The 24134-nt window shown below is 34.5% G+C and overlaps 1 long non-coding RNA gene across 2 annotated transcripts in view; it reads right to left on the bottom strand.

Annotated features, from left to right (window-relative positions):
* Positions 1 to 24134, bottom strand: part of LOC107078651 (uncharacterized) — a 160981-nt gene that overhangs the window by 71291 nt on the left and 65556 nt on the right. The window contains exons 4-5 of one of the 2 annotated variants that reach the window (XR_001479603.2): positions 8075 to 8123; positions 2126 to 2187 (exon numbers count right to left, since the gene is read on the bottom strand). This is a non-coding gene — a long non-coding RNA (uncharacterized lncRNA). The remainder of the gene's footprint in view (positions 1 to 2125; positions 2188 to 8074; positions 8124 to 24134) is intronic. The other variant, XR_001479604.2, reaches the window with a different exon arrangement.

The raw sequence follows: 24134 nt of genomic DNA, 5'->3' as shown, positions 1-24134 counted from the left end.
ATCCAAATACATAAGAGGGCAGAATAAATCCTATGTGAAATACTCTTGGATTGATTAGGCCATTTTACTAATTAGTTGCTAAATTAGCACATGTGGAATACTATTCAATCATTAACATGCAACTAGCCGGTGTAATTGAGCTGCATGGCTGCTCTGAGAGGTGTCTGAACATTGCATACCAGAGAGCTGCTCAAGCACTTCTTGACTGTGACACTAAAGACTTCACCTGTTGATATGTTGATTTTATTTATTTATTTTATTAAACCTTTGATGTTATGCAAAAGATTAACTTTCCTTTGTAATTCAGTTTAATGAGAGAGGAAGGTACTTCAAAAGGCAGAATTCAACAGCACCTAGCAGAGAATATAAGTATGCAATTAAGCAACAATACCCCACACAGAGCTGTGGTAGGGATTGATCTTTGTTTTTTTTGTCAGTAATGAGTCTGGGTTGTATGAGTAATTCATGTTGGTCTTTGGATTACAGATGCTGTCTCTCTACAAAGCAGGAAAGAAAAGTGGTTTCTTAAAAAATGTTTTAAAAATCCTGGTTTGTGTTTGTAAGACTTTCTTGCTTTTTTCCTTTAAATAGTCTACAAAAAGTTTCAGCAATCTTGCATATTTTTCTAGGTTACAGACATTATTTATTCCCATATTTCATCTATAATGAACGTAATATATTTTAAAATTATTTAAAAGCAACAGTATCAACACTAAACTCTTCAAAATTAAATTCCCTTTATTAGACTTATAAAGTATATCTGAGAACAAATGTTTGTACAATACAGCCCCTTTCAGTGCAGACCTCCATTCTGGTTTGTTTTTAGCGCTCCAATTCTGACACCTGCCCTGCGGCAAACTAATCTAAATGTCAGGTTTTCACAAAGCAAAGACAAAAACGGCAAGAAAAAAACATTAAATCAATTACAGGATTTGCTTAAAGATATCAGGTCTGGATTAGTCAGCTATTAATACAATGAAAAATGCAGATTATCCAACTTGTTAGACTCGAGCTCATTAGCAGGGTTTTTTTCACCCAGCCTTTAATCAGAATGTGAGAGAACTGCCTGTAGACTAATTTTCTGCTAGGCAGCCACATCTGCAACTGCATCGATTTCCTTAAGGAGATTTCCTGTAAGAAACACATGAGAAGGTCTCAGGGATTCTTCAGGTTAACAGGAACAGTACTTCATTAGGGGCCCCAAACGCGTGCGTCCGTACTGACTGTATTAACAAGGATGTCGCTGTGAACAACAGATAGGGTTATCACAGCAATTCAGTACTTAGTCTAATGACACATCAGCCACCCCTTGCCATTGCTTTGCTTTTTCTAAAGTGCATGCCATTGAACACTGTTAACCCATTAGCACTAACGCATTACAACTGGACTTAAAAGCACACAGGCCCTCTGGGAAGAGGGGAGAAAATCTTGAGAAAAAAATACTCTTTTTTATTTGAAACATGTAATAGTTTTCTCTTTACCCAGAATTATTTAAGATTCCTGGAAAAGAGAAAAAATAAAAAAAATGCCCTTAGGATAAAGCAGATGATTTAAAATGAGTTACAGAAACTGGTCATAGGACTAGATTTTGTGAGATACTTTGTAGAAATAGGACTTCAGGAAGCTTTAGTATCTGAACAAATGCAAATCTATTTATAGCAACTAAAATTAAAAATCAAATTAAACTTATTTAACACTTATTTGACTTTTTACAAGTTGTTAGTCCACTGGACCTAATCAAGGGAGGGTCATAATACAGACTTGATCATATACTGCATAAAACTTCATTTAAAAAAACAAGGAATCCTTATACTAACATAAAGATGCAGTACACCTTTATTTTTTCTTAGTGTCTTTGGCAGCAGTTTTTCTTTTAAAAAAACATCCAAACTCCAACAATTGTTAAGCAGATCGAATCACTGCAATGAAAGGAAGAGGATTTGCATGCATCTTGTGAAAAACACTGTCTAGTCTCCCACTTCTCCTCCCACAAAAAGCCAGGAGGGTTGATACTGCAAGGTACAATGGAGAAATTCTGACTGGCTAAAACCCAACAGAACCCCACCAACTTAAGGTCAGTGTGTTGCTTGGGAACACCTGTGAAATACTGACTAATGATACCTACCAGATCTGAACTGCTGCTGGACTCAATGACCCAGCCTGAACTCCAGATGGAATGTTCACCACCTGGGGGTTCAAGGATAGCTTTTAGAAGATTCCCTGTACATTATCTTCCAGAAACAATATTATCTTGCATTGGACAATAAAAGCATAATTAACTTAAACATTAAAAATAATAAATTGAGTTGCCTATTTTTTTATAAGACACTGAGTTGTACAAACAATAGGTGGTGTTTAAATAAATATTTAAGGAAAAGGGCATAACACCTACAGTGCTAAGATAATACAATTCAATTCTAATCCACAAATGGATAGAAGCAAGTTAACTGCTTTCATATCAGATGTATTATTCATACATAATTTATGTCAGTACTGCACATGAACTGTTAAGATCAATATATATGCATCACAGATGGAAGAAAGTGTATATCTATAAACACAAACACTGAATGTCATAAATGAAAGTATGTACAGAAAGGCCTCTTTACTATATCTGAACTTTTCACCTCTCTACATATTTTGTATATATGACCTCATAAATGCCTTTTGCACTTTATAAATGCATAAGATATGCTCTCAGAAAACACAAGTGTATGCCAGACTTCTCTCTTACACTTGCACGCTTAATAATTCACATTTAGTTCATTATGCAACCACCTTGTACTTATGCTTCCAGTAATGCAGTATACAAGATTTAAAATTACCACAAGTTTTGCAACATGAAGCACTTATTAATACATCAGGTTATTAAGTTTTTAAATTAGGAATCAAGTTAGTTCGTTGCATAGATGATAATTTCAGACTCATGAACCTCATTCATAAATGGACTACAAGGGAAGCCAATTTTTTCTTCTTTTCAAAAATGTTTCACATACAAAATGACTATACAAGTCACTGCTTTACAGCATTACAACTGAATAACCCAAGACTGAAAAACAATGGAAGTTGCCAAACTATGGAGATAATATTACTGTTAACCAGCAGGTTGATCATTTTTCATAGTCACAAAATAATGTAAAAAAAAGCCAATTCCAATCCACTAAACTGTCCAGTATCATAAGTATATATTCATAAACACAAAATAAAACAGAGAACAGGAATAGTTAAATTGCATTATGACTTAATCACACTTACTTAACAAAAATGCCAAAAGGAAGCAATTAAAATTAATCAAAGTTCTTTGCAAAATACAACAAAAGAGCACAAATAGTTAACTTTTGTCCCTTCCTGCCTTGGCACAGACAGGCACTGTTCTGTGTGAGGTCTGACACTATCTTCTCATAAATCCTTGTCAGCAGTGAAACCGTCTCTGTATGACTCAAGAAGAAACCCAATGACCTGTCAGGCTTAGCCTGCAGGCATCCCTGACTGTTCTCTTCTGGGGCAGGCTGGCTCACAGACACCACTGACAAGCACTTCCTTTGACTGAGGTAAACACCAGGATAATGAGTTCCCTCAAAACTAATGCATCCAGGCAGACACACATTCAAAGCATACCGCGGCATATCAGTCGCCAAAACCTCACAAAAGGCATGGTAAACCTGAGACAGCCTTTCCTCTTCATAAGCTTAATTAAAGGGAAGTCCCTTTTGACAATCCCAGATGACTTTGTATGCTACAAAATAATAAAAAAAACATGTACACGTGTCAACCCACAGACAGACAACTACATCCAGAGCAGTGTGTGGGTCTTTTGACCTAAGACCTATGACTGTTTATTTTAAACTATTTTGAAGATTATCATACTTCACTTTCCTTGTACACTTTTACTTGTTGTGAATATGAAAAGATGCCATTTAGTATATTCATGTATGTGTATACAATAGCTGGGGGAATGTGAAAGTAGATCAATTTAGGTAATAGCCTGTTATGCTGCACACTACTAAAAAATAAAGCAACTGAAGAAAGAAAACTATTCTAAAACATAAAAGGAGAAACAAGCATGAATAGACACTACAAGTACTGCTTGCAGTGAAGTGTCCAGGCTATTGTGCAAGTTCTATGAGACTGTACAGTGTGCAAGATGGGAAGAAAAACTAATTTGCATACTAAAGACATGCATCTTTACATATTTCCTATTACAATACAAACTAATGGTAAAATGCTGATTTTTATTAAAATGATCTGAAAATGGTTCTAAATATAGTTACATACTATGTACATATCATCTATAATTGCCAAGTTGTTAACATTACCCATACCAGATGTTTTTGGTAAATAACTTTGTACAAATTAAACTCATGCAAACTTAAATACAGTCTTACAGAAACTATACATCCTGGTGCAGTGTCTGCAGTGCTTTGAACTTGAAGGTATTTGCAAAAAAAAGTAATTACTAAATGAAAGTAACTGTTTTAGTTGTCTTTCATGACAGCAAGAAATTAATATCTGAGATTTCAGGTCTAGCTCCTGATTTTTTACATACATATTACAATTTATCTGCACTTAAATATAAATGTGTACTAATAAATTGATACACATATCTATCATCTCTCTTAAAGGGAGCTTCCAAAGACAAGGTGTACTAGAAAAAAAATAACAATTAAAAATGCATCTCTTACATTATCCATCCATTATCATGAATCTGATTATTCCTGGCAAGGGTCATTACAACCCAGGGCTTATCCCAGAAAACAAGTGAGTAAGGCAGTACTATATCCTGGATGGGGTGTTAGTCCCTTGCTTGAAACACACAATTTAACAACAATTTAATCTTTACCTATTAGCCAAAGCCAGCATGATCTTGGAAGGTGTGGGAAACTGTCACACCCAGCCAAAAACACAAACACAAAGATAGAACATGCAAACTGCACACAGAAGACTTCCCAGTTCTGAATACAACACATGACCCAAAAGCTATGTGAGGCAGACACATTTACCACTAAGCCATCATGCAGCTCATTCTTCAAATCATAGGATTTAGAATTTAATTTTGAATACTAAAAGAAAGATTAAAGAAACACTCTTGAATGTTGCCACCCTCCTTGGAATCGCACATAAATTAACATATGACAAAGCCGGGATCAATAAAAATGCACTACTATACTAATACATATTTTTCTTATGGTTGAGTTTTCACAGCATTATACTCTATTATTTTAAAACTGTTTTAGTAAATGAACACTTCATCAAAGACCACCTAGAGGTGTACCTCTAGACATTCTCTGAAATACAGTACATCTTTATTCTCTGAAAACTCGCAGGAGAAAAAGTAATAAGTCGTCTTCATGTGTTGCCCACAAAGCTTTCACTCATATTTCCTTTGCTAATAAAACCATTACTGTTTCTAGAAAAAGAAGTGTAAAGAACGAAGAGGTGAAACCATTAACAGACTTTAAGCGCATTTGTCACTTGTCAATTTTTTTTATGATTCAACACTTCTGGAACACGTTTTTCAAAGTATATCAGGGAAATCTCCTGCAAATAATTTTTTTGAAGACATGACATTAAAAATATGAATTCAGCAAAACCAGGAAAGGAAGACTAGTGCAGTATACATTCATTAACACTTTCTGGCCTGCCAGGATGTGAGTGTCCAACCAGCATTAAAAGTCTGTGAAGTCTGAATCTGGGATTCTGTCCAGGCAAGACTGCAAAGTAATGTCAAAAGAACAAGAAGTGAATTGTGTGCAACTAAAAAAATGTATGTTAGGCTCTTTCAATGTGCACATGATACATTTAATATTGAATGAATACACAATCCTTTAGATTTTAGATCTATCTCTATATCAAATTATAATACACAGTGATTTTTACTAATAAACTGCCTCCCATTCCAATACTAACCAGGCTCAATCAGTCTTAGCTTCTGAGATCTAATGAGATAAACTACAACGGGATAATGCTGAGTACAAGTCAATGTACAGTTAACACTGAGTAAAAGTTAACCCATCTCGATTGAAAGCTGCATTTTTATCAACTGCTGGATTTTGTTTCATGTATCTTTCAGGGAGAACCCTTTACTGCATATTTCAAAACCCTGGACTCATGCTTGCTGTAGTGGAAACCATCAGATGTAAAGATGTTAAGATTAACGCATTGCTCTTGGCAGTCAAATAAGACCATGCAATCTAGCAGGATGTTGTGATAGACTATCAAAATGTGTATTTATATCTGCTTGGTACCGTTATTAAGTGCCTTACTGTTCAAGATGTAGGTCATCCACAACTTGAAATAAAAGTTTAGTTTACAGTGCAATAAATACAGTTTATTAGTGAAAAACAGGAACATATCAGTGAGTCGATTAGTAAATGTATCCATGTACACATTCAAACAACAAAAAACTATTCTTTCAAATTTCTGATATTTCACATTATTAAACAGTTTCTCATACATTGTATCTGTAGGCAAAAAAAAACAAAAGACATGGGAGCATCTATGGATGCTTCATTTGGTAATTAATTATCCCATCTGCAAATGCTTGGGAATTATAATCCCTTCAACAAAGGTAAACTCAAGTTGTATGCTGTCATTAACAAAGCCAAGTGCCCTATTCACATCTATTTATCTTATTAATTTACATATTGCGTGATTTGTTGTACAAATACACAGTGATGCACAGTTTCAATTAGCAAAAGAAGACTAATGATGGCAAAAAAGTCTTTCACTGTGTACTAGGGAGAGAAGCATTCTACAGCCCATAAAGCTGAACAATCTGAAGTAGCACTAAAGGCAGAACAAGAGGGAAGGGCTTCTCTATTAGAGCATGTGGTGGGGTTTTTAAGCCTAAAGAGTCTGTATTTTTTGTTGAAGTGCTTGCCTAAGACACAGACACAGACTACAGATAGTGACACAGGTGTTGTCTATGAGCTCTGGGAGTACAACAATTTCTAATTCAGATGGTACTTCTAATTTCTACTGATACACTTTTGCTAGTATGCTTAAGAATACCTTACTTTAATATAGCACCATTTCACCATTTGGCATGTAATTTTATGGGTCTTCCTGTCTTTTACTTAATCGATTTTTCTTTCAAAACCTTAAGTAGTTCCAATCGGAATGAAAGCAAAAATGTCCCACCACTGCAATATAGAGATTATAGGGTTAACTCTGATTTACTTGAACCATTTCCAAAGTAAGAAGTTCCAAACATTTCACATTTCTTAACATAGCACATAACTATAGAACAAGTGGAATAATTAGGTAATTTTTAATAAATTAGTTGTCTCTGCTTCTTTTTATGACATATAATCAATTGTTATTTTTGTTCCTTGTTTGTGAAATGCTAACGAACTCCTGGAGATGGTAAAATAATCTCAGAATATGATATGTACTGGGTTCAGTGACTGAACGATGCTCCAGATGTTTGTATATGCTATCTTGTTTTTACTTGAGCACAATTCTATAAAAAAGTACATCTGCTACATTTTATGTGAACTGCATTAGGGCTATACATACCTCTTTTGCAATGCTATCCAATATATCTAAGATACCAAGTGGTGACATGACCAAGAAATTCCTGTCTTCCCATCCTTTTACAACTTTCTTATTCACCGTTGCACCGGTTGTCATCCTATACATTTTAAGCTTGGCAGCTGTGACATGCATTAAGCAAATTTTACAATCTTTTCAATTTGATATGGAGAGCTCCACATACACATGCCAAAAAAGTCGACCATAGCCCACAAACAGCTGTGCCAGGCAATATTTATAAATGAATAAACCAATCCCAATAGACCGCAAAAGGAGCCAGGAGTATGCCTCATGCAGTTGTCACGGACTTGCGGCATTAAGTACTAAAGCAGATTGCTAAGCAGGAAACAACCAATCTGAAAGTGGGAGCTGTAATTAAGAAGCACAGAAGACATATCAGAGGTCTTAGATAGAGACAGCTGTTCATGTGCCTTCCTGTTTTGACTGTTATCCTTATGTAAAAACAAAAGACTTGCTAAACTGCAGACAAAGCACTTGGCCTTGGAATTGGCAGTAAATAGGCAGCAAAGGCAAGGCTTACCACATTAATGTTATCCTTCAATCTTTTCAGCATTTCTTTCAATCCACACCTGAAACAAAACAATACATGATATTTTAAAATATCTGCAACTATTCAATCTTTCACAGATCACATCATGTGCTAAATTATACTCAGGCAGGTAAGAGATTAGACCTTAACCCAAAAGTTACATGTAAAGGTTACTCTGTGTCAAGTACAGCTTGAAAGATTGAAAGTGAAAGTAACTAGAGACATATACCTTTAAATTAAAACCAACTGAAGTCAATGCAACTTCCTACACAAAAATAAGCCCCAACATTTAAATATATATATACCATGTCCTGTTCTGAAATTAAATTTTATTTTATTCATTTGTTCATTTGAATTGCCATACTTTCTTTAGTCCTATTCATTCTATAGTAATTCTTATTTAAAGATGAATAAACAAATTAACTTAATTCCTTCCTGGAAAGGAGCTGTATGTAAGACAATTAGGCTGCTCAAAAAAGGAATTGTCCATTCTATTTATTACTATATACCAACATTTAATCTGTTTACATCCTTGGATTGGGAGTTGTTCAAAAGACGTTTGGCCAACAGGATCCTGATACTGCTCCAACAGTCCTTTCATGACTAACATGAATCTTGCCCATCTAAACTGTTTAAACATTGTTCTTGTTTACATATGAGCAGCTTTAAAAAGTTGAAATTATACAACTGAGAATAGTTGCACACTAAGAATTAAAAAATACTGTTAAAATAATTTACAAAGAGTTCTTGTCATTAGCTTTAAAATCACATCTTATAAGAACAAAAAATGGGCTGTATGTCTGCTTTATGTTATATAATTCCTGATCTTCAAACTGCTAATACATTTGAGACATGTTTAAAGAGAATCCAAAGCAATAAACAGATTTGTTTTCTCTGAAGTTCAAATAAGGCCTTATTGTGGGATAATTGGTTTTTCATTCTGGATGAGGCCTGTGGATTTATATGAATTTTGTTTTTAAATTGCTTAAATTTGTGGGTGTTTCTTCTGCAGTCAACTGAAGTGGGGCTTTTCAGATTGCTAGTGCAAGCCATAATGTAATAGAAAAAGCATAACTATTGTGGTCAGGATGCATTTTTTTAACATAACTAAAAACTTGGATTGTGAGTAGCTAATGCAAGACAGCACTGGAGCATTTAACAACAAATGTAAAATAACATTAACAGATTAGTTCCTAATACAAATTAAAAATGAACAGTACCAAAAAGGTTTTATGTTAGTTTAACAATAACTAGACTGCACAAAATACAAACATAGCTCCAAAAGCATATTCATCAGCAAAACTGCATAGTAGACAGGGAGGTATTTGCTAAAAGGCATGGAATTAAATATCAGGGTAAAACACTTAAAATGTATACCTTTGTGTGAATTGATACCTTATAACTAATATGTTTAAATATGAACAGCAAAAAACACAAATAACTTTGGGAATTTTATTGTCTTTGCTAATCTGCTTAAGAGTGCAACTGGATTACACAGGATGCCCAGAGAAATATAAAGTGCCCAAGCTAGACTTTGTCCTACACTTTAGCCGCTGCGTAACACGTACAGTATATAGAAGGATAACAGTTCATTCCAGAAAACAATTTTATGGGTCAGTGAACCATTTGCCTCTTATGAAGGCATTTATTTTTTACATCACAAAAACAGAAATGCATTTCTGCCTCACATGATCCAGTAAATAATGTTTTCAGTTATATACCAATCAGTAAGCGAAAATGGTTTTCCTTTAGCTGAAAATAAACCCTATTACCTTAACTTAAAATCATTACACTTCTTCATTATAGTAGAAAAAGTCATTCAAAACATTAACAACACACCCAATATTTAAAAAATTAACACATTAACACCTGTTGGGTCTTGCACATTATATATTGCATAAGTTGGATTTCACTACAGTACTATCACATCTGTCCTGGTTTGCATAGCACAATAGGTAATACTCTTCAGCCTTGGGGAATGTGGTTCCAAAAGGAATCACCATTGTATTCCATTAATCTTCCTCTCACTATATGTAATTTTGTCTTTTAATACAACACAGAGTTGGTTACCTTGTAAGCATATAATGAGATCTGGCCTTACTTAAGATTTCCATCAGTGCTTAAAGGTTAAGCATGGGTCATGATAAGTGTATTAAGGGCTAAAGAGCTGTCATCAAGACTTTAATTTGCATTAGCCTTTAGATTATTTCTAGTTGAAGGGCATTAACTGCTATTTTAATCATTAGATATTATGAAATGTAGCTTAATTTACTATATATGTAATTCTTTAAAATAAAAGGAATGTGTACAAAGACAGCAAAAAAAATAACATTAATATATGATGCTTTTGACATGAAGGTCAAAAGGCAGCTATTTATGAATTCAAGATGATAACCAATTAGATTTTAATTAAATATATATTCTATAATATAAAGTTAATTAAATAATCAAGACTCTAGCTTGGTTTTCTACCATTTAAAGTGTGCATTAAAATGACAAGTACTTTGTATAAAAAATGCTGTGCAATATGAGGTAGTTTTAACCTAAACTTAAGTAGGCAATTATTAGTGTTAATCACAGCACATAAATAGTCATTTTTAATGCAGAGTATACAAGTATGTTTAGTATGTTTTCAGTTGTGTATATATGCTGCAACTCCAATTCCAATTATTTATATCAAACTAATTTTACAAACAAAATTTGCTGATTTTCACTTTTCAGGAAACCATTCAATGGAAAATAAGGTAATAAGGTGCAATAATCTGTTACTTAATCTACATTAAGAAATACATTAATCTACAAGAGTTCAGATATCCACAACAAGATGAATTGCACTAATTAGTCATGAACTACTGACCTTGTATCCTAGTATTATTTAGGTACAGGAAATTTACTGAAAAACAAAACTAAAATCATGCAACAAAAAGTACACTTTCATACTCGAAAATGTCTTTTCAATTTTCCTGAGAGAAATACCAAAAAATTGAAACACTAAAAAATTTTTTAATTTTCATTTTTCTTTCAAGACAACTTAACACAGCACTAAAAAATAATCTATGCGTCTGATGCCTAAATATTCTTTCATGATTTCTGAGAAAAGGCTCTTACATGCATGTGACAGAATCCATAATCTAGTAATTTCTTAAACAGTAATGCACAGTTTCAAAACATATATCTTATGTTCCCTACATCATAGCCTTCTCCAACCATGGCTGCTGGTGCTGCTGTCCATGCCATTGTGTGTCTCTGCGTTGGCCCACCAGATAGACACATCTGTTCTGACCAAAGTATCCTATTTTCCTCCCCACATATCCGGATGGTACCCGGGCTGGGCACCATCTGAGTTGGATGCTGCATCACTGCTATGGATCCAAGAGGGACATCCTGGATATAGCTATCATTTAGGATGATTTTGCTGGTCTACACAGATCTGCATGGAGTACTGACATACAGAAGACATGATGGATGGATTAATACCCTTATTCATCAATTCCTTTTTTTAATTGTATAATGTTAGTATGATCAAAGGGGTCGGGCAGCCAGTTGACCTTGGTCCCCTAGAGGTCTCTGACTCTGACTCTATATAAAAATAAAGTGAATTGAATATTTTAGCAAATTACTACTCACCTTGTAAACATGGTTAAAAGTTGGTTTAGTTAAAAGTAACTAAAAAACATAACTTTAAGAACAAAATAAAATTAGGAGATTAGATTAAATAAGGAGGAGAGAATAAAATATGTAACCATTGCCATTAAATAAACTATTTGCATTTTGGGCAGGTTAAGGGTAATGTGTTTTTTAAGGATAATTCTTAAAATCATTCACCATCTCTTTACAACATTCACAATACATCTTTCTTTTTCAAATCTAAAGATGATAATTTTAAACTACAATGTAACAATCTAAGAATGCAGCCTAATTTCAATAATAACTTTACTATGTGGGCTGCTTAGAGTTGACTGATATAAATATAGTTTAGGGAACAGGGTTAAACATTGCTAATGAAAAGTCAAATCACACCTTAAGAAATGTGCAGCCAAACAAAAGCATCTGAGTTGTTAAAATAACCTCACCAAGTCCCTGGAAATCTGGATAGGTTGTTACTTATTACATATTAGATTTGAGTTGCTGTTATGAGGTGTTAATAAACATACAAAAATAGAAAGTAATAAAGAGTTCTGTATGACATTTACTAAGATTATAGTATGCTGAGATACAGACCAGAGAGATACGGACCAAAAAAGAGAATCTTAATCAGGGAGGTACTGAGTATGTCAACAAGCACAGAATCCCTATCTCCAGTCTCCCTACACTACCACCACCACGTCCCACACACACTTTTACTCACCGACTTCCTCCGCCACTATAGTGAGCTTTTCAACAGAAAATTAAGTCAGAATTCAATTCTCCCCAAATGACACTGCAATCTGTGCTTAAAACTACACAGATTGCAACACCATGTTAAGAATAAGATATAAAGGCTGCAAAATAAATGATGTATGGGGATACAGTTTTGTGTTTTGGCAAATCTAAATAAAAACACTTTGTTTTGCATGACAACCATGGACACATGATTTAAAAGCAGCAGCTCATATCTCCTAACAATTATGCACACAAGATAGCAGCACAATAACTTAAAAATGGCAGTTTCCTTAAAGAATAAACAACCCATATACAATTATATTGTTATACTATTTTTCACTTTCTGAAACAACTGCAACTAACCCTACCAATACAAACTGTATTGTACTAAAAGAAATTAGAAGAAGCTGAACCGGAAGAAGAATCCTTAGACTTATATACTGCCTTTCTGGAGACTCCAGTCAAAGTACTATACAGGTAATGGGGACACCAGTACTCTCTCCACACATCAGCTAACAGAGCAATGAAGCTGTTTATTAGGAGGCCATGATTGGTAAAGGCAATGGAGATATTTGGCCAGGATGCCGGGGTTACGCCCCTACTATTTTCAAAAATGCCCTGGAATTTTTCATTTAGAACTGGTTCTACTGGTTTTACATCCAAAGGACAGCACCTTTTTTACAGTATAGTGTCCCCGTCACTATACTTCGGCATTAGGACCCACACAGACTACAGAGTGAGCACCCCCTACTGGCCCCACTAACAGCAGCAGCAGCAGCCTTAGCTTTCCCAGGAGGTCGCCATCCAGGTACTGGTCAGGCTCAAACCTGCTTAGCTTCACTGGGTTGCCAGTTGTGAGTTGCAGGGTAATAAAGCTGCTGGCTATAAGAATAATAAATATGCTTTAAAATAATTATAAATAATAAGCCTTTTTATTTTCAATTTTACTTTATTGGTATATACAGTTTGTAAGATGCTGCAAGGCAACCACTACACATTGAATGAGAGTTAACAAAAGGAGTAGGAGGATAAATGTATTAACAGCAGGTATTTCACAGCAGGGTGTAATTATTACTGCAGAAAGTATAACTATCATGTGAAGATATGCTTCTGAGGGTTCAACCCCTCCATTACAACCCACAGCAGGTGAAAGTCTTGCTACAGAAAAGCATTGTCCAGCACTGGCATAAATGAAGAAAAAACCATAGTCTTGTATTGGAGTTAATGAAATAAATTTTTGGTCCTTGATGACACCATTACGCAATGTAAACATAGCTAAAATGGCTAAAATGTCTCAATAAAAATACAAAATAGTAGCAAATGAAAATCTTATCATGTAATATAATCCATACAGTAAATACACAAAAAAGGTGTATTTTTCTTTTTTGCATGCATCATTTCAGTCTAATAACGCATTTCAACCTTAACAGAAAGTAATAATGGCATAGGCATTGTTTTTTCTGTAATGTATGGAACAAGTTTGGTTTTCTCACTTAATGTTGTTACACTAAATGGTTATCGAAAACTTGTAGACTCGCTATTGCCAAAACTATAAAACTCAGATGTAGGGACCAACTCAAAGTGTATCCCAATGAAAGTACTTTATGAAGCAGTTATATAATGAGCATCATTTTTGACTGTGCACTGACAGTTGACAATGCAAATGCAACTGGATATGAAACCAAATGAAGAAACTGAATTATGATCTCTTTTTTGAAGGGTGTTGGAGTGTTATAAAAAACAAACGTTAAACTTATTTTGCCCCTAAATAAATTATTACTAACTGGAACTTCAGCACAAATAAGACATCACTTGACAATTGAGATTTACTGCTTGTCCTTTACCTGCTTTTTTCTTCTAATGCAGCTGACAGTTATTTAAATTGCCTTCAAAAGCACTTAAAGTGTCCAATGGTTTCTTTCAGTTTGACATGTACTAATTGTTTACGATTGCCACTACATAAAAAGAAAAATTTCTCCAGCACCCAAGACATAAAATTACATTTTACTGGTTATGTTAAAACTTATGTTTACAGAAAATAGTATTTCAAACCAGCATTTCTCCCTTAAATACCTAGAAATACACAATGCACAGAAATATTCACTAATGTAAATGGACAAATCCAACAAATATTTGAGACCTTATTAGTGCATTAAACAATTTTAATCTAATATTCCATTATTTGAATTCTACAATTTTAACTGCATGTGCTAACATTTTCTATAGTTTTTAATTGCTTCTCGATATTATCCAGAAGAGGTAAATTACGTGTCAACACCTAAGTCTTTTTCATAAGCAGTTTTGTTTTTGAATTTTAAAATTGTTTAATTATTTTTTTACGCCCATATGCAATACCCTGCACTTGTCTACATTAAACACCATCTGTCTGCAGTTTAACCAGTGAAGAATTTCATCGAAATCTTTTTTAATTTAATTTGCTGATTCTACTAAAGAGCTCTGTTTCCGTATCTAATTTGGTAAGATCTGCAAACTTAACTAGTTTACTAACTATACCAGAATCAAGATCACTGATATAAATTAAGAGCAGTGGTCCTAATACAGATTCCTGCAGTACTCCACTAATTATATCACTACAATCTGAGTATTCATGCCTGGCCTGTTCCCTCTGTTTTACATTTAATAATGTATTCTCAATACAAACACTCAGTTTGCCTAAATGCCTACTGTCTGTAATTTGAGAAAAATCATTAAGAAGCTTCTTCTTTACCCTGTGTCCACATCCATGTTATTTGTTCACAGATTAACATATGCAGTTGTTCACCTTTGCCATTTGCTTGTAGAATTCCTTAGAAAATTGAATTTTTACACAGAGAAGGGTATAGAATATTTACAAATACAGGAAAAATATCCATCAATTGACATGTAAAACGAATTTAATATAAAAATCCTGATGTGCTAAAGATTTTCAGTTCATTACTCTCACCACATCCTCTCCAATTACTGTCATTAAAGAATTCATACTTAAATTGCTTCAATAGTTACAAAAATATTTTAAGGAATGTATTTTGAGCTCTTATCATCGGGAACTGGGTCTTCTCATTTACTGCTTCCAAGAAGTGACTGCCTTATTGTACCTGAGGGATGAAGGCCCATTGAAATGCAAGCAAAGTAATGTAGAGATTAAATAGCAACACATGGTGAATTCTGATAGCATAAATCCCAATAAATTTAGACCCACATTAATGTTGCGCTATGTGGTGCAAGTTAAGTAGCACCATGTGAAGAATATTTGAAAATACCATTTCTACAATCCTTTCTATTTGATACTCCTGAAATTAGAGTGCTAGCTGCATGAATCTGTATGAAAAAAAATCAAAATATTTCTTCTTTGTGAGAGGACACAAGTTCATGATTTAGCTGCATCACTGGGAGATTGTAGAACTATAAACAAGGAGCTAAATGGTGGTGAAACTATCAGCAGAACAAAAACAAAAGTGAGCTAGGACTCTCCCCATTTAAAATTAATTCCACAAGAAAACAACAAGCAAAAAAGGCTTGTGTAGCTAACAGCAGACTTAGTATATTAAGGGATGCTTTTATGCTTGCATGAATGCACAAGGCACCAGAATAATTACAATGGTAACTGTTAGTCTGTAGAATATAAGACTTGGGTTTTGGTTTCTCTCTCCAGCTAAGTTAATTAGTGCATTTATCTTGCCTTGTGGTAGTCACTGCAATAGTGCACCGCAATGACTGCTGTGCTCTGTTCCTGGGCCTCATTCTGCTCTAAATGCAGTTCTTTTATTCAGGGCTGTAATTTAAGAATGCATTGCTTACTCATTTGGTGATGGACAAGAGTCTCCAGCTCTTGTAGAAAAGCTTTTTACAGCTAAAATAAAGCCCCAGAGCTCCCCAAACAGCATTTTCTCACTCATTTATCTCTCTGCCTTTGGTGCGGTTTCTGAGAGCTTGGGACCGGCTGCCCTTCCACACAGAAAGGCCCTGAGGTTCCTGTTTATACATCTTTGACATAAAAGAGGTTGGCTTTGCTACAAGACGGATGGCAGTGCTTGTGTCTCCCGCTGCTGCCCTTCTCTAACAAAGAAATCTATAAAAAAGCAAACAGGACTGAAAGCAAGTCTGCCCTTGGTGGCCGGATCAGTGCCAGAAAGCTTAAAGCTGAGGTATTTTTTGGTGTAAAAACAAAAGGAAAAAAAGGAACATTTGTAAATGACATTTTTCCTTGTCATCGTGCTTCATCTGTGATTGCCATTTGGTGCCATATCCTGGTGGTTCTTTTTCATTGCTCTCTATTATAAGGTCAGACAGAATGCTGCTCAAATAGCTGTCATATTTTAAAACTACAGCATTCATCGGACACTGCCTGTCTACTATTGCCCTCCAAGATTCTGTTTATCTCACATTTTCAAATCTTCAAAACGTAATATTTTGTACCAAATTATCCTTATCCTACATGAAACATCTTTACTACAATAACATTTTTAAACATGGTAAATTACATCTAGTTTACACTACCACGCTAAAGCAAAACTCTGAATCAATCTGAACTGCTGTAATGCAAAGGAGAGATCACACTTCTTTACTTAATTTAAGTGATGCGTTTTAAATTATGAAACATAATTTAAAACATTAGGTGTTTTGTCCATTTGAAACTCCCATTGATAGAACATGTATTATTAAGATGTTCTATAAATGCCAGTTGCATAATTGCTTAAAATTAAGAAAAAATCTAATTAATTTAAGTAACCAATCTGGAGATTTCTACAAATGAAATAGCAGTCCACCAATTCACTAGTTGACCTATTAGCTGTAATTTACCATAATTTACCACAATTAAGAACTATCAATCAGCTGATAAGGGCTGCTAAATCATTACAGTTTGTAATCATTTTGTAGAGAAGACTTTATCTTTGTAGCTTTAAATTAGAAGTGTAGTTCTGAAGAAATATCTGGACTGTGTCTGCATCTCATTCAAAATTTTTTAATCTTTATTAGAGAACTCTGAATTTAACTAAGACTGCTGTCTTGTTTTGTTTCAAGACGCATAAGAAGACACCATTTTATTTCCTATAATCCTTTATCTTTTGTGGGCCACCTATCTAATTTATTACTTCAACTGCCATTTTTGTCAACTCTATGTCTATCACGATTTCTTTACCATCTACCTATTCTCCTTGTAATTTCTACAGACCTGTGGGTCAGCAGCAAAATGCCCAGCAGACATTTAACGAAAAGCTCCTTACACTGTTAATACATTTAATATTGGTCCAAAAGTGTCAATAAGAGACTTCAATTAACAAAATAATGTCATAACCTAAGCAGTAATGAGGAAAAGGGATTAATTTCAGGTTCCCATTGAGATGGTTTTCTACTTTGATCTAAAAGTTGAGGATCCACCAGCATTCTTTATGAATATAAAAGAAGTCCCAAAGAACAAAAACACCAGAACAAAAGACAAAAAAGCTATTTCACTCAAGATACTGTTTTCAATATGCTTCTTGTCAGTCCACACACATATTGGCAATAGACACTCTTACCATACTATGAGCAAATAAGGAATGTTGAATGAAAGCATTTGAGCTTCATGATTTACAGTAAAGGTTAACAAGCATTTGATCTCATATACAAGTATTATCAGGGATAAAAGATTGTACATTTTTGTTTTCTTTTAAGAGAACATTAGTAGGGCGGTGCTGAGCTAGATCTCAGAGTCTGCAGCACATTTACAGTTTTCATAATCTGCTGACTCACCAAAAATGAATAATGAATGTCATTAACAATATTAAATAATACTGCTTAGCCATTTATGAGACATCATGCATGCACTACTTCCTGCATATAGGCTCCCACAAACAGTTGAAGTTGAAAGACGTGTTGCCTAGTACTGAGTATTAGGAAAGACTGCTTTTCTGGATTTGGGAGTAAAAGGGAATAATCCAAAATATATAGTTTGCTAAAGTGTAGTGTACAAAGCGTTTAAGGTACATGAAAGAGATTGAAGAAGTACTTACTTCAGCCTACTTGATATGTTTTTATCGCATTATCTTGCATTTTTCTCAATTTTGCTACAAAGATCCCTGATCTTTGAGTGTACTGGTATCTACTGTAAATAACAAAATAAGCTTATTTTAATTAAGATTAATCCAATTATCCAGTGGAATTATCCAATGTGGTCACACAATTTAAATCACAGTCACAGCATTACAACAAGCTCTAAACATAAGTATGCAAAGAAAACAATGTTCTACAAGTCAAATATTTTCTGGACCTTGCCAAAAAAAATACAGTCCTCTGGGAGTGGGGACTTTATGTTTTGTGCATATGTGAGTGCTCTAAGGATTTACTGATCCCAGTGCTAGTTGTGCAAAAGCATATAATTCAATTGCGCAGTGATCTGAGTAACTAGACATTCCTAGATGCCAGCTTTCTTTTAACTCTGTATAGTTTAAATAGTGATGTCACATAAGCCTGGCATTATTAAGCAGCTGCTAAGGGTTACTCTAATAGAATGCATTGAAATAAGCTTGTTGATGGATAAAAGTGAGCCAGAAGAAGGAAAAAAACTCAAGAGGACTGAACAGGTGCACGTTGCATTCAGAATCACAGACTGTGATGACAAGGGTCACTGTTACATCAATTAAGCAAAGAAAAAGCAGCTTTCACATTCTGCAAACCAGTCATAAAAGAAAAATTAGGGAAAAATATAAAACTTAGATACTTATTTCAACCCTGTAAACTATTTTTAGACAGACAGGAAAATACAACTAAAAGAAACAAGTTGTTTTTGGGCTTTAAAAATATCAAAGTATTTAATTTAGCACTTTGTACATTTATTAAAAAATAACCCTTAAAGATGAATTCCAGAGCTATCCACATAATATATTACCATGTTTGTGGTAAGTAAGCTGTGTTGGCCACCAGCAAGCCTTGAGTAGTCCTTACAGTGACAGAAGCCCCACTTCTATCTCATCTTGTTTTGTAAGCCCCATCTCTACTCACAGCGGTTGCCTGGGATATCATGCTGGCATGATCCTGACCCTTCACTGTGCTCATTTCACAACAAATTTAGAAAGCAAAGGCTTCAATTTAATATAATCCTTGTTCCCTCCTTCCATGTCCTTCCACAGTGCGCCCTATCATCCCACTCTCTATCCTTTGATTCAGGTCTATATGTCATACTAACTTTGGCATGAAACAATATGCTTGAAAACATGAGCATCTTGGCACAGGAAAAACAGAAACTTCTGATCTAGGGTCTAGAACACAAGATCTACTGAGCAGAGGCTTCAAGCGCATGAAATAGAGGCTTAAGATGATCAGATGTTGAGAAAAGGTAAACAAGGCTGGTATAAATCTCAATTGGTTGTCTCTGTGATATAATACACCTTCCCTGATATGTTTAATTTTTGTGTCAGTATGGTTGTTTTTGCTAATCCAAGTGAATGATTAATGTTCTGATTATAAGGAACATTCTTACTTTCCTTAGACAGATATACCATATACAGTATACACCAATTGGATGTATAAATGCAGAAAAGCTACAGAAAATCTGTGTTCAAACAGAACATTTTGATCTGCAAATCATATGCACGGAAATAAATAGGTGAGGTGTTTAAGAATCCAAAGAATTATTTTCAATTAAGTGATTAACCTCAGAGATGGATTGAGAGTCTTAAGGACTGGAGTTCTCCATCTCCGTCTAAAGACAAAAAAAAGGCAACTGCCTTGAAAATAGAATGTAACAGAAAATATACTGATATGTACTGTGTATATGCTTGTATATCTAGTACAAATAGTTCCAAATTAATTTTTAAGTGTTCATAGATTCATGAATGTTTGGTGAAGCTAAGCATAACTCCCAGATTGAAAATTTCTGTTTTGAATATTATTTTCTGCTTTAACTCATTAGACATCTTCACTCAGTATTACATATTTAATTGTGAAAATTGTATAAAATAACATTTATAAAAGGAGTAGTTACTCATTATGGAGGGACACTTAAATATTGATTATTTGATCAACGTAATTTAATTACTGAATTTATTGCTATTGAATTAGTTGTTTTGAATTTATTGTACTGATTAAAATCATTTTAATAGAAACTTATTAAAAGTATTGGTTTTGAAGTAAATAGTGGTATGCTTATTCATGTTATTATCCTTTCAGTCTACACTTAATCTTTACAGTTAAATACAGACTAAACATTTTTGCAATGGTCATGCACAAACTTCTATAGTTAGGATGAGGACGACCCAAGATATCCTTCAGCTAAAAACTACTTCTCTTATTCCTAGAAGTGGCATGTTTCATGGAAACAAAAAACAGCCCTATTTTTTAAAAAAGGAAGGTGTGCAAGGAGGGGTATTCCAAATCTCTAAACAAGTTGCTGAAAAAGCCAAAACAGTGTACTTTTAATCATCCTTTGAGAAAAAAGTACAACAGACTCCAATGACAAATTGGGATGTCTTCTGTGCAAGACTACAAGTCTAATTGTGTCTCCTTTTGTGGAAGCTTCTCCTTGGTGACAAGAGGTGAAAGCAGATGCATGTTTTTTGAGAATTCATTTTTAGGTTATCCCTAAATACGTATTCCTGGCAACTGTGATATAGTTGGTTTCTCTGAGTAACAGCTAACAGTGTTTACAGAGTCTCTCTGTCCCTGTCACATCTCTGTCAGTAAGCAAGGCAGTTATTTTACTGAGTGGATAAAGAGGCCAGGATGCTATTTATTTAAAAACTAATTTGCGTAAGTCCTTCAAATGGAACCATTTCTCATTTTCCAAGGTTATTTTCTAGAAAATGAAATGTTACTAGCATTCCAATTGGGACTTGTAGTGCTAATATATACTGTATGCTGTACATACTGCCTCATTAAAATATATCAAAACGTCAATGACATAACATATATGGAGTCTATTAATTACTAAATTTATTGCCATAAGTATTTCCAGTTTTAGGAGGTTTGAGTAGAGAGCTGTGTCAGTATGCAGACTGCAAGGAACAAGTATAGGTTAACTCCATGCTGAAAAATAGAAAGAAAAAAACAAGGCCTCAACCATAGAGCTTGCTCCAGGTGTTCTACTACCAAGACAATTTGTTTATCTTTCCACTTTTCAGCACTGTATTAACCCTTAGTTGTTCCATCTCTGGTCTTTGTTCCTTTCATTGGTAAATTAAATCATTATAAATAATGATGTTTTTTTATGACATATCCATCTCCTAGAATGGTTTAGGGCTTCCTTGCATACAGTACATGTAGAATCTGCAACAAATGTCATTTATTTCACATAGAATTTACAGAAAACTAAATTAGGATAGCCTGTTGACAACAAACAAAAATAACAATTTTATCATGCTTTACATTCATTCTGCCTCACAATACAGAAGTCACAATATTTCTCTAAATTATGTTAATCACAATAATAATAATAATAATAATAATAATAATAATAATAATAATCAGAAACCATACATCCAAGTGTGAAACTTAACATAGTAAATGTATATTCACAGACTAATACTGCAGAAAGTCCATCCCAATTTTCCTGTAAATATTGCCTGAAATGTAAAAGATGAAGACAGATCCATACCTCCTCAATAAACAAATGTTCATGTTAACTATTTTGAAAAATACCCTTTTTCAATATGAATGATGCATTTAAGTACAACTACAGTACACCAATGAAAAACAATGGAAGCCATGTTGCTACAGAGCTAAAAGACAGCAGAGTAAACAGATGTTATTATACTGTCTGTAAGTCAAGGGACCTAGCAACTCCTCAGTCATCTACCTCAATGAGAACCTCAGCTGCTGACTTCTACCAGTGAGTAAATTATCGCTTGTTGATGTTGAACAGCTCTGCTTTATTTTCGTTTTCATTTTATATTTTTTCCTTTGCACTGCATACATTACTTCAGGTCACATAACTCTAATTATTGCCTTTAATGAAAGGGAAATTCATTTTTGTTTAATGACATTTCTTTTAAATGACTTTCAAGGAACCCAATTCTTTCATGAAACAAGGAGTACACAAGGTGATCTTAGTGCTTTAGAAGTACACAGAGGGCTGAATTCACAAGGGAAAGAGATCTTTGCAGCAACATTGTGCAAACTGTCATTGAAATATTACTTTTTTCTTTCATCTGAAATTTCCCATTCTTTCTTAGCTGCTGTGCACCTTTGCGTATTCTGTGTGATTCTGCTTTTCCTCTAGAGAATGATTCGTGTTCTACATCTCCACTGAGCAGTTTATGAAATAACCAACTAAATATGAACCGCAAAAACAATCTGGTTTTAAACCATTGGGCATAAACCTACAGCAAAATACTTCTTGTCCTGTTTTAGGTGTGTGTATTTTGCCTCTGGCCAGGATTCAATCCTCTATCTCCCAGGCACCTCCCAGTACCCAAGCCATACTCCTTGTTTTAAAATGCTATTGGGAGTGGCAACACCATAACTTCTACTGTGAAATTAAGAATTACCATCAGCTGATTCTCAGTTTTCTTAAACTCTGACATGATATAAAAATGACAACAAAAAATGAACCCATCTTGGGTTTCTACATATAACAAAAATGTAAAGCTTGCTATTTCAGAGATCAAAACCTTTTTCAGATATTACAGAAAACAAATCTAGATTTGTTTGATTTATGTAGATTCAGCTTAGTAATTAAAACATGTATTGTAGACTTGAAAATGATCATGGTTTCATATTCACCATGACAGACGTACTGTGAAAATTAGACGTGGTTAATGGGTGTACTCCACATGAGCACAAATTAGTCTGTTTTAGTACAAAAAAGCCAAACGTCCAGTATCAAACTGAAGGTAAGCGGTCGTGCGGAAGACCAACAACAAGCAAAACTGCTTTATTCCTGCTTCCACATGCATCCTGTCTCCCTGTTTTTGTCTATCTTGTGTAGTCTTTGTGTTTTCAAGTCATCATAATTCACTTTAGAAATAAGAGTAGAAATAAGAAATTTTCCCATTTGAGAAGCTTTGATTTTTACAGACTAAAATTATGCTCTTAGGGTTTTTGTGTCATGGGATGGACAGACTTTTTGTAATAATTACTTAACGTTGCAAAGATAAGCACATTGCTGTAAGGGGTAGTGGACTATTAGGTGGCACTCTTCTATCTGGATCAGAATTTCCTAACCATTTCCCCAGAGGACAATGTGCTTTAGGGGGGCATCATCTTTTGGATAGGATGTTAAAAGGGAACTGTGATGCTATTTTTATATTTCGGGGTGAGAAGAATTGGCATTAGTGCATTTCAAACCACAATGAAAGTAAAATGTACAAGGTATTGTGTAAAACCTCCAATTCATGTCACAAAACAGACGGAATTTCCAGGTGTGTGCAGCAACATATTCTTTGATTCACAATGAGATGACAAAACTTCCAGTGACGTCAAGCGGCCCCATTACTTCATAAACAAGCAGGTTTGTGCAATTATCCCTTTTAATCCAACAGAAATATTGCTCTCGACTGAGGTGGTTTTGCCGACAAATACTAGTTACCTGTTAAAACTGCTTGCTGATCACGTTGGAACATTTGTTCTGTGAAATGACTGCTGCACAACCTGTACTTATTCACTCGTACATCGCTTTAGTCATTACAACTACAGGGGACAGGAAAGGTCACTTCACATCGCAATTTGCTTAAACTCTCGCTCTCACCTGCGGCACGCCGAGTGTTTGTAACAA

The sequence above is a fragment of the Lepisosteus oculatus genome, chromosome 10, assembly GCF_040954835.1.
Source record: "Lepisosteus oculatus isolate fLepOcu1 chromosome 10, fLepOcu1.hap2, whole genome shotgun sequence".
Lineage (NCBI taxonomy): Eukaryota > Metazoa > Chordata > Actinopteri > Semionotiformes > Lepisosteidae > Lepisosteus > Lepisosteus oculatus.
The sequence above is the reverse complement of the archived record's forward strand: the minus strand, read 5'-3'. Positions and strand labels throughout refer to the sequence as shown.